We start from the raw sequence: 11,613 nt of genomic DNA on the forward strand, positions 1-11,613 counted from the left end.
TCCAATAGTATAGGACAGGAAATACTCAATGCTGCACAGAGCCCATAGGATTCATGTTGGAGGAAAAAACTGGCGTGAGGCTTTTTTTCTTCCAACATGAATTCAATAGAGAGCTCATGTCCTGCCTCCCATCCCATCCAGGTGACCTCCAGGTTACCTTTTGGACACATGTGAGACAGGACTTGAGCTCTCAGGACCACCTTGGGAGTCAGCAGCGCAACCTCACAGGTGAGGGATCGATTTCCGGTCCTGAGCCTTTGTGAGTTTGTATGTTGTCTTCCTGGGTGACGGGTTTTCTCCGGGTGCTCCGGTTCTCCCGTTTTTTGTTTTTTTTTTCAAGCCATGCAGCAAAAGCTAATTGGTTTATTGTTTTTCAATTGGAATACATCAAGTACATCAATTAAAAAAAAAAAAATTGGATCTCATCTCTCTTGTCATTATCTGTCATAGCTGTAAATATTCAAGTCAGACTAACCTGTTGATTCAGTTTCAGGTTAAAGGTTCTGTGTAGAAAATACACAGAAAATGTTTCTTTTGCATGTGAAAAGCAGTTTCTTTAGCATAAAAGTTTGCTTTTGATACTTAAACTATGTTTTTCTGATAATACCCTTTTATAGCAAGGTTCTGTTGAAAAGAAAATCATAGACTATATACAAGATTTCAAAATATGAAATCAACTAATTTGTCTCATAACGTGTCAGTGATCAGTATTAGTCTGTCTGACTGCTGAGCGGATGTTGTCACGTTTTCCACTACTAAGTCATCCTGTTCTTCACACACGATCTTTGTTTGTCCACCACAAAAGGAACTTTCTGGCACCAACAGCACATGACAGCCACTGTCGGTCTGAACCTAAAGCAAGCAAGTTAGATGGTTTGCCTTCAATTAAAAGCGTAGAAATGGTCATTTAAAATGTGACTGATTTGATTCATCAGCTCGAGACCATTCTTTAAAAATTTATATTTATTTATTGATGTTTTTCCCCAAACACAGAGCAGTCTGCAAAAGAAAACACAGACTTGAAAATTAAAAGAAGTAATAATTCCACAAGATAAGGGCCCTCACCACCAGACCAAGGAGCATATTAACAGCAATGACATCACATATTAAAAAAAATTCAGTTATACATGTCTGCACACATGTGCATGTGCACATATGAAACATATCTAAGCCACAACAGACTGTGAAGTATTTCCCGTGTAGCTCCTTATTCTGATGCTGTATATGAGGAAATGTCTTTCAGCCACATAATAATAATAATAATAATAATACATTTTATTTATAATGCACCTTACATTCCAGGGAATCTCAAAGTGCTATAAAACAAATGATAAAAACAACAGTGTGGACACATAATGACTGCAAGGTTATGTATCTTGGAAATATAAACGATAATGTCATAGATTATGGTAGATATGTGGCCAAGATATAATCCATTACATGCAAGAAGGCAATAACAAGGAACTAGTACAAGACTGAACCTGTTACAAGAAAACAACGGTTGGATACTAGAGATTTATACTATGGGAAAGCATAGTAGAGCAGTAGTAGTATCTCTTTCAAATAAATTCGTATATATCTCTTTTATCTCTCTTCTTCATGCATTTAGCTTTTTATCTATTTATCTTTACTGTACAGTATGAACTCTCTTTTTATCTTAAATCACTGAACATGAACTATTCAATGACAAAGTTGCATATACAGCTGCACAAAACTTTGTAACAGCCAACACACAATTATGTGTGTATATATGAATTTTAAATTATTTTTAAACCCATCACAGCTTAGTGTGCACAAATCATGAAATGAATAACTTTAAATCATGTTTTTTTACCCAAGAAAATGCACATACACAATGTCAACTTTCTCATTCACATCAGTTCTGGTCTCCATAAATCTGTTGTGTTTGCATGGGCATTCAAACATGATTTTTTTGAATAACAATCTTCCACAGTTGCAATAACGGCAATATTTTTGTTTTTACCTTCACATTAAATGTTATGGAAGACTTTGCACCTACCTCCAAAATGTTTGCTTTTGAGTCTGTCACGATCAAGACAGTGTCAAATTTCATTTATGTTTTCAACATTTCTAATGTACTGCGGTCTCTAAGCACTTGATGGCACTGTTGCATTGTTTGTATGTCAATTTCAGCAATAAAGTTAAGGAGGAAAAATTGAGTCTCGTTTATTGAACTTTGTGGACAGTTTGTGTGTAACTTAATGTCTCAATATAATCACATAGCAATAGGCCACAAGGGTGCAGATTGCTTACTTAAGTGCAATCAATAGGCTAGTCACAGAATTTTCAATTTTCCAGCTGTTTGATTTGCCACAAAGAACTTAACACGTGAAATGCAAAATAACAAAAAACAAAAAACAAAAAAGTATTTCTGGCCAAATTGTATGTGTGTTGAATCTAAAGTACGTATTCATTTTGAGATGTGCTGGTTAATATGTTTTTATATTTTTTAAAAAAAAATCACTTAATAATTTAGCCTAGGTATACCCATGCTGCCTTGCACGAATTTATTCGCTGTGCAAGTCGAATTTCAATCTAAATTGAGATGAGGTCTGGTGTTAGACAGGCTATTAATAATTATGACAGTAAACAAATTTATTAAGAACAACCTTAACAGTAAACAATAATAACAGTAAACAATATCAATAATAACAGTAAACACTTAATCAATAACAACAATTAATGCAATGTCACCAGGCGACGCACACATTCCTTGCAGAATATCTTATGATGCGAATGGGCTAATTCTACTGTTTACATCCAGACAGAGGACACTATTATTGTCACTGTGATCATTTTTCTGGAGCTGGAAAATCCTTTCTCGGGGTATTCTAAACTGCTGTTCTGTGTCTTTGAATATGATATGCCCTCAAACTCATGAATCTGTTATTCAAATCTTCCATGACCCTTTCATTATTTTTTAACTCAGTGCAATTTGCTGTCTAAATGCCAGGGTACCGCTGCTTAATAGCAAATCATTTCAATACAAGTGTGTGAAAGTATGAGTTCACGTCCATTCATGTGTGTGTGTGAAGGAGTATCTGACAGTACTTTGTTCCCAGCAGCAGTCTGAAGCAGGTTCTAATTGCAATTTCAATCAGTCATGGAAACTAGGCTCGTGTATGTGAGGTGTGTGTGTGTGTGTGTGATTCCAGTAGTCCTTCTCTTTTTCCCTCTCTGTCTATCTGTGCTCATTCATTATTAATCTGTCAGCAGTGTCCTGCCCGCCTCCCTGCTCATTTATTATGGCTGTGCAGTAGAAAAACACTGGTAGGGGCATCCTGTGCTATGTGCAGGTCTCAGGTGATGTAACATGCCCTCTGGCAGCCATCTTGGAAATCCACAGCTCTTGATAACGTCACCTGTGAACAGCTGGTTCTTTCTTCTAACCTGACAGTCTCAGCATGAAATCACCATTCATACAGTATATCAGGACTGGAGGAGAAAATAATAACTAATAACTAATAATAACTGTCAGCCAATCCAATATCTGGGATTAAGCAGTCCCGAACTGTGGGGACTGCTTAATCCCAGATATCATTGAATCACTGAATTGTTCATATGAGGCATGCATTGGCAGCCTCATGATGAGGGCGCAGGTGTTGGCCTCTGGAAACTTCCTCTTCCTCTGGTTGTTCAGGGGCTCGTGCAAAAAAGCCAGTGACGGCACCACACTAAAGCCCAGAGGTGGGATTCTGTCCGCCCCAGTGGCGAACATGAGGACGTCCTCTAGTGTAATGTGGACTGGCTCAAGTCCATCCTGGATCAACACTGCATCTCCACCTGCAATGTAAAAGATGTGATACATGTAAAAGAAGTGATTCTGGTTAAATGTTGTTTTACAATTCACAAAGCATAAACAAAATTATCTCCAAATAAATCTGTAAGTGTAAATATCAAAACTACCCCTTCAATCTAATGAAGGCAAAATGATTATGATTGCGTTTTGGCAATGGACCTATGTTGGATGCTGTGAAACCATGTTCTCGAAAATGGACCATTTCATTGTAAATATATACAGGGTTACCACTGTTTGGTTAACATCAACTTCAAGGACCTTTCAAGGACTTTCCAGGTCCAGTTCCCTCCAATTTAAGGAGCATATGGTGATCCAGTGCAGCATGTTTAACTCTAGGCTGCAAGTCAGAGGGTCCGTAGAGCACTATGGATCAAACCTGCAGCTTTACACAGGTCACCTCCCAGTATCATAGCGTTTGAAGGTGTGGCTATGCTAAATGTCAATTTAAATGCTATCACTGAACATTTAGGTATGAAGGGAGTCACAAGACCTGTTCACTCCTTAAACGCCATTTCCAGTCCTAATCAATGTACTCCCATTAAGCTGGCCTGCTCTCCCTGCCTTTCCTCCCACCAGAAGCTGCCTCCATCAGCTCTTGTTAACATTTCTATGTTTTTCACATTCTGTGTTATAAACAGTTTTCTTGTCTGTATACAACATCTATTGCATGTCTGCCCGTCCTGGGTGAGGGATCCCTCCTGTGTTGCTCACCCTGAGGTTTCTCCAATTTTTCCCTGTTAAAAGGGTTTTCTATGGAATTTTTCCTCAGTGGATGTGAGGGTGTAAGGGCAGAGGATGTTGTTATGATGCCATGTAAAGCCCTTTGAGACAAACTGTTTGTAAAAACGGGCTATACAAATAAAATTGCCTTGCCTTGCCTTTCCAATGTTTGTCTCTGAAATCACGTCACCTAACGAGTCACGTGACGCCTCTGGCTGAGAGTAATTAGAGTAACATCTATGGTAACGGAGTACAGTGCTCGCTGACCCAGAAATGAACAATGCTGACGTCACGGTAAGTCCTATTTTGGTTAAAATTATCTTTTTAAAACAATTTTAAAAAAATTATTGGACAAAAAAAATGATGGAACTTGCATCCACAGAACAATTTTAAAATATGTCTGTGCCGATACGTTCACATTGACAAAATGCTAGATTCTTGAACAAAGTGAATATAAACGTCCACACGCTGCAGTTGGGTCTATGGATGGTATGAGATGAACTGATCATATGTGACAAGCATTGATTAGGACTTGAAATGGCCTTTCATGTGTGGTAATGCTTGTGGACTCCGTCAGATTAATGAATGAATGACCCTACAAGAAAAGGGTCGGACTATAACGTGAAACTGATCTTGTTATGAAGTGAAACTGATTTTTTTTCTGGTCTGGCAGGAATACTCTTCAATATGTAAAAAATATTCACAAAACCTCTTGGGCAAGGTATGAATTCAAGCACTTTGAATGACCAATGTCTTTTAAAGCCTATTTTCAAAAACTTTCAAGGGCCTGTTATTTTTTCTTAATTAAAAAACTTACAAGGATTTCAAGGCCCCATGGGAACCCTGTGTATAATGTCAACATATGACAGCTCACATATTTTTGTGCGAGAGAGAAATGCAATTTGTGTAGACACTGCAACACCATTCATACTTTGGTTTTCTCTGTAAAAGTTGCATTGTGTTCAACATTCCCCGATTTCCTTCTAGTTATCAAAATGTGCATACCCTCTACGTCAATGAGCCAGTCCCTCCAATGGCCAACTGCTCTCTCCTCCTCCAAACGCAGAGAGCTCCCTGCCACACTGAATGTGACTTGAAATAGTTTTGTCACTTGCTCCGCTGTCAGCGGACCAGGGGGGCCTCCAAAAAACAGCAGCCGTAAGGCAGGCTTTTCCCTGAGTGCCTGCAGCACTCCCAGAGCTTCCATGCCCTCCTGAAGCCTAAGACATAACATAGATTACACAGATTACTACCTGCCAATATAAATGTAGTACCCGTTTTAGTTGTAAAAAAAGAATCTTAAATATATCAAAGCTGTTGATAAAATTATATTTCTATAACTAATTACATGAAAAGATCAAAAACAAAAATCAGGGCTTACTTGAAATATAATCGGGTAATTCAGGGAACCTTGGCTTAATGGTTTTGGATGCATTACTCTTTTTATTATGGCGTGTGTGTGTGTGTGTGTGTGTTTGTGTGTGAGAGTGTAAGGTCAGGGGTAGTGAAGAAATCTGTTAAATGATCTGATACATATACTGTGTATGCTGATTTAGACTAATCAGTGGCCCATATATATTATGGGGCTTGTAATAGTTCCACCAGAAACATGCGTAACCTGCTTTCTCACTGCATTTTTACACACAGAACCAAAACAGATATCACCAGACTTCTCCTTTAATCTTTCCAATATACGACAGACACAATCAAATCACTGACTGTTTTAAAGGTGCGTCCAGTCGACCTTCCAAGTGATAACTCAAAGCTGAAGAGATAATGTCTGCCCTGTCACTGAGGGTCCGGATTATTGATAGGGACCCCCAGTGACAGGCTGGACGCTGCCTCCAACGCAGCTTCTTGGACTTCTCCTGTTGTTGCCACTTGTTTTATCTGCAATGAGCCTAAAATTAGTTTTGGTACAGATAAATAATGTCACAGTTCCATATTCAGTTAATTACTTCAATAGGCACAAAATATACAGTAGTAGGCATCTATTATGTGCTGTAGACATGTATGAATATAGTTGTAAATTGAGAAATGGGTGGAGCTGAGTATATTTTCAAAATTTTCTATGACTATTATTTCCATTAATAATTTCTATGATTGACAATAAAATTGAATTCAAATATCAGTAATGTTTTTTTTTTTATGTTTTTCTTTATTTTTTCCACATCTACTAAGCTTTCTCTGCCCATTTACAGGTCCTTTATTTTTCACTGTAGAAAACCTCAAATCCAATGATGGTGTAAACTAATGCTCTCCTAATGGTACTGTATTAGGAAACCCTGCCATGTGTGGTCAGCATGTGTCCATTTAATACAAACCAGAGGATCGGTAACCTTTGTAATGACAACTGTCTGGGAGTGTATCAAATTTAGTTGGAGTGAGAATGTAAGTGTAATGAGTTATAGAAAATAATATTTGCTAAAGTATAATTTTAAGTACCAATCTATGTTTAAATGTAATTAATTACAATCACATGAGCCTAAAGTTATTTTTACATTACGTCCCTTTTTGTAAAATGTCCTTTTGTTGAAATATAAAAGTGGTATAAATATAAAGTGGTATATGGTAATCAAAATTTTGAATATTGCTTCCAGTAATTTAAAACTTGCCTTCTGGAACTGGTTCCTTAAGTCCTCATCCTCCACCTCCATCAAATCAACAGGGGGAGTCGTTTCCCCTGTCAGCCGGCAGAGCAGTCGCTTTGAAAGCACGTGTGGCCCCCCTCCTCCATGAACTACACTCACAGAAATGATGTTTCCTTGTAGGTGCCACTACTAAGTCCTGAAAGTGTAAAAGACAATTGAAATTTTGCGGTAGAAAAGGTTAGGCAGCAAAACCACACAACTGTAGACAGAATGTACTGATAACTGCAGGTGTACACTAGTATTACTTGTCTCTGACATTATCACCATTTTGTCGTTTGTAAACATTTGTGTCAGTATGATTTGAAATGATGATGATTGAAATAAAACATAAGGCATTCATGTGTTCTTATGCTTTATAATGTCAGCCCTCACGACATTAATTCTGTTTGCTGGAGGTGACAGTGCTTTAATGTCGAGGTTTCCCACCAGTGTGCATAGAACCTCCCTCAACTCTTGGGACACTTGAGGGGACACTTGAGGGGACACTGGAGGGGACACTGGAGGGGAACTTCTAGAAGAGGCAGAAGGGAAAGAGGCCAAATCCTGCAAACAAATAGAGTTAACAAATAATATTATCCATTGTTATGTTGGGTGCACAGTACACACAGTAGGGGTGTTGAAAATAATCATGTAATTGATGCAGTGGCAGACCATAACCAATTATAACAATGATGTAATTCGTCACATACGTGATGGCAAAAGCCTAAATGTTTTGTTGCCATACTCAGGAAGTTCTGTGATTTGTTGCACTGCATGTCATTAATACTGTAAATTGTTAAAGGGTGTCAGCAAATAAATGACATGAATAAAGTACAAATATAAATTCATTAAGATTAACTACGCTTCACTGATGATTACAAATTTAATTTCCTAAACTTACCTGTTTCCCCCCCATAACGTTTTCCAAGTGCAGAAGACTTTATGTGTTTGTGTTAATTTTTTAATGTCATTAATACTGTAGCTTTGTTAAATAAAAAAGGGAGATTATCATACTGTCTTTATTCGTTCATGAAAACAAAGCCATTTGAAGTTGAAATGCTTGAGGTTGGCTATGGAGAGTGAATTGGCTTTGTACAGGTGTGTCAGCAAATAAATGACATGAATAAAGTACACATAAATTCATTAAGATTAACTACGCTTCACTCCTCCTCCTCCTCCTCTGTGTGGAGCTCATTTTCTGAAAGCCTTTCAGGTGACTAATGGGGGACATTAGAAGAATAGTACTTGTGAGTGTTTCCCCCCATAACGTTTTCCAAGTGCAGAAGTGTTCGTTGTTGTTTTTTTAACATTGTTAACTTACCATGTCCATTGGCTCACTGCTGTCTGTGTCCGTTTCAATTTCACACTATGAAATACAAAAACAATTTTAATACAACAGAAAAACATTAATATTGCAACAACTGAGATTTTTTTTCTAGAAAAAAGGATTACTCACCAACGGACGAACATATAAAGCTGAGCGTCCCAACACTCCGCTTGAACGGATCTCTTTTGGCGTGCTTTCAGTCAGGGGGACCACCACCTTGTGCCTGTTGACTTTGCAGAACTCAAAGTTGTTGTTCCGCAGCTCAGGGTAGATGGCCCTTATAAACTGCCGAAAGCCACCTGCATCAAGGTTCCTATTAACCTTGAAAACTTTCACCTCATCGGCTAAAAAAACAACAACAAAACATCAATAAAAAAACAGAAAAAAGAAACTTTGAACTGTTGAGAATTAATATAAGTACAGTATATCAAACTTTACATTTTGTGGTAAAATGTTATTTTCCACATATGCCGGATTCATGGGTCGCATGACCATTGCATTACACTCACTCTACTCACTCTCAATTTACTCAAGGGTGTAAATTTAATTTCTTTTTTTTAAAGATATTTTTTGGGCATTTTTAAGCCTTTAATTGATAGGACAGACAAGTGTGAAAGGGGGAGAGAGAGAGGGAGTGACATGGAGCAAAGGGCCACAGGCTGGATTCGAACCTGGGCCGCTGCGGCAACAGCCTTGTACATGGGACGCCTGTTCTACCACCAAGCCACCGATGCCACAAATTTAATTTTGATTTTATATAAATATTTCCTTGTGGGTACCAACAAAGTCACACCCTGGATGCCGAAGATTAGATTAGTGCTGTACATGTTATTCATTTCAAAATGTAATCATTCCACAACAGTTTGAGAGGGTTTACTGTTTCTGATTGAATTTTAATCCAACAATTTTATGTTTTATGTATCCAGGTAATTAAAAAAAAACAAAGAAAAGTGGCTATTACAGGCCATGGAAAACACAAATTACATGATCACATAATATTTAAAAATTAAACAGAGATTGGTGTTTTACCTTGGCGGCAGTTGAACAGTTTTTGATGGGTTCGCATGAGGCAAATCCTCATTGACCAGCTGTTATGTTCCGGGTTACTATAACGAAAAAAGCAACACAAGATCACACAAGCAAGGACACATTACTACTTTGTGATATAGACCCCATTTTTGAGGTTCTTTTACAAAAACAACATAAAATTAAACAGTGGTATTATTTTTGGTGTGTCACGCTTTATCAATCAAAATCAACATTTCCATAAATTCATGTGGGGCCAAACTAAAATACAGTTTTTCATTTCATAAATTACAAATTTTCAAATATTACAAGGCTTCCTTAGAGATAATTACATCATTGGTTATGAAGTCATCGTGTTTGTCACCAAATTGCCACCTTTTTTGGCTTTACAGTTCACACATTAATGCACCATCTTGTGGTCAAATGAAAATACATCCAGCCAAAAAAGGACAACACCTTCTGTTAAGACCTTAAATTGACAGCCCACAGCAGGGTGGCTGGTGTTTTGCTTCTGGGAGAAGATAGATAACCACACAAAGTAGTGAATGAAAACTGTGTATAGAGTTATACTTTTTCTATGTCACCTATATTTTCTTTGTGTATGTGCAGACTTGTTAATATAACTACTAATATACTTGCAAGGATGTTTTAATTTGTAGATATGTTACGAGAAACAATAGGGAATTTTTACTTACGTATGGTCGCTGGAGTGTGTCACCCTTGTGGCGCTGCTACTGTGTAAAAAAAAAAATGAACACATGATTGTGTCATGTTAGATAGCCAACTATGTTGAAACTTTCTATGTAACAATACAGGATTCAAGCAAAATAAATTTTCTTCCTCCAAATTAAAGGACAAGCTAACTTTGTGGTAAAAATGCAGTATATTCTGTCTGCATATAATAACACTCCAATAATATTAGAGTCAAAAAACTTTGTTCTTATGTCACTGTTCTCATTTTGAAATCAATGTCATTCTTGCTTTTTCAAAAGTAAAGCATCAAAACATGTATTGCACAATCATGTAATAACTTCATTAATACCGGTAGGTAATAAAATTTGCACTGCATCAGAGTGGAATTGTGAAAAAAAAACCCCATCAGTTCACAAAGACATTGAAATGAAGGCTGCAACAAAGGGTGGTTTGTATTGCTTATGTGTATTTTAATAAACACTGTTTGAAGAGATGAAGCAACTACACCAGGGGATCTTGTATGAGGTCTTAAACTTGGGCTCACACAGCAAACCTACACCTTCCCTGCCACAGTGGTCTAAAAAGGGTTATATGATAGTGGCTTACCCGATGTTGCACTGTTGTAAGTGCCTTTCAAGTTGACACAGCGGGATCTTGCTATTGCATCTTTGGCAATCTTCTGTAATCTCCTCCACATTTTCTTCCTATAATGTAATTTACAGAGATGGGTTAGGGTTAGGGCACATGAAAATAATACAAATTAACAAATAATTTACTATATATCTTGCCTGTTGCACTGCCATATTGAGGGGGAGGTCATTCTGCAGAGGGACGATGTAGGCGACAGCCTTCTTCAGTGTGCTGCGATTTTTAATATACTCTGCAGTATAACCACCTGGTGGCATTACTACGTCGATTAATTGTCTGCTCCTGCAGCAACGCATAATTTTAAATCCCCTGCAGTTCTTTAATGGGGGGAAAGTGTTCTCCAGTGTTTGGAAAAACTGCTGTGCTGTGCCTTTGACATCGCAAAACAAGACCTTTGTCGCACCAAGTCCACTGGCCTGGAGACACATATTTTCCTCCAGGTCAGGGATTTCATGGGTAGCTACCCGAGAGCAGCAGAAAAATTTGTGCTGCCAGGGCTGTGTTAATTTGTTTGGGCGCCTTCTTGAACCCTAGTAGTGCTGAAATAGCCTGGTCAAATTTGCCCTGACCAGGTCTGGTCGGGTCATTTGTAAGTTGCCCAAGGTGGGGGGTATGACTTGCTCCATTGTTGCTGTTGCTGCAGCTGTAGCAGGCCCGGCAGTGACAGTCTGTCCGGAATTCGCACTATTGCGGATCAGCTGGCTCAATTCGGATATGATGTCCCTTGCCGACTATCATTGTAGGAAAAA

General features: G+C 38.1%; 1 long non-coding RNA gene across 1 annotated transcript; it reads right to left on the minus strand.

The window, feature by feature from the left end:
* Positions 1–9,526: 9,526 nt before the first annotated feature.
* Positions 9,527–11,305, minus strand: LOC144463901 (uncharacterized). Its single transcript, XR_013491891.1, has 3 exons — positions 10,823–11,305; positions 10,219–10,257; positions 9,527–9,603 (listed from the first exon to the last, which is right to left on the minus strand). It is a non-coding gene; the product is annotated as an uncharacterized LOC144463901 (long non-coding RNA).
* Positions 11,306–11,613: the final 308 nt, after the last annotated feature.

This window comes from Epinephelus lanceolatus, chromosome 7, assembly GCF_041903045.1.
Source record: "Epinephelus lanceolatus isolate andai-2023 chromosome 7, ASM4190304v1, whole genome shotgun sequence".
Taxonomy (NCBI): domain Eukaryota; kingdom Metazoa; phylum Chordata; class Actinopteri; order Perciformes; family Serranidae; genus Epinephelus; species Epinephelus lanceolatus.